We start from the raw sequence: 775 nt of genomic DNA, 5'->3' as shown, positions 1-775 counted from the left end.
TAGATGTCTCACCTGGTCATTGGTATATGGATAAATCTTCAGTATGCAGGTTCTAATGTCTGTGAGGTTTTGGGAGCAATGTGAGTGCAAACATGAAAAAGTAAAAGATTCTTTCTTGCATGTTTTCTATGGGGATTCAAATAGAATGCATGGTTAAGAATACATTGGAATTGCCATTCTCAAACAGACCAATATCTTCAAATGAACATTCTTTTCTGGGGAGCTGCACCCTGTCAGCATGGCTCATGTGTATGTGAACTTCAAGATCTAGTCTGGGAAGGGGATCCTGTTCATTTATCCCAACTGCCCCTATTACAGAAATACCCAAGACTTCCTCAATAAACTCCTTTGCAAACATGGTCTTCTGGGATTTGAAGTCATTACATCTACAAAGAACACCAATGCGATTCAAGATTTCTTACAACAGCTCACTGGAGTGAGAATAGTTCCTTGGGTCTTTATATGTAGAGAAAGACTGCATAGGCCGACACAGTGATCTAATCTACCTGCAACAGAATGGGGAGCTGATGACGTTGCTGAAGCAGATTGGAGCTCTGCAGTTATAAAAGGGATGGCAGTAAAAGCCCATGCTGACAGCAGACATTCAGTCATGCTGAAGCCATGCTGAGAGTTGATGTGCGTCGTCACAGAAGATACCAGTATTTTCATATGATTGGGATTTTCAACAAATTGGCTTTTATTCTATTCCTCAGTGCAAAAATCTGTTGCTGTTTGCCTCAAACACTGGGGTAGGGAACCTTAAGAGACAACAGAG

The 775-nt window shown here is 41.3% G+C and overlaps 1 pseudogene; it reads left to right on the top strand.

The window, feature by feature from the left end:
- The first annotated feature begins 238 nt into the window (after positions 1–238).
- Positions 239–566, top strand: LOC147997983 (glutaredoxin-1 pseudogene; annotated as a pseudogene).
- The last annotated feature ends 209 nt before the right edge of the window (positions 567–775 follow it).

Source organism: Rattus norvegicus, chromosome Y (genome assembly GCF_021556685.1).
Source record: "Rattus norvegicus strain SHRSP/BbbUtx chromosome Y, alternate assembly SHRSP_T2T, whole genome shotgun sequence".
Lineage (NCBI taxonomy): Eukaryota > Metazoa > Chordata > Mammalia > Rodentia > Muridae > Rattus > Rattus norvegicus.
The sequence above is the reverse complement of the archived record's forward strand: the minus strand, read 5'-3'. Positions and strand labels throughout refer to the sequence as shown.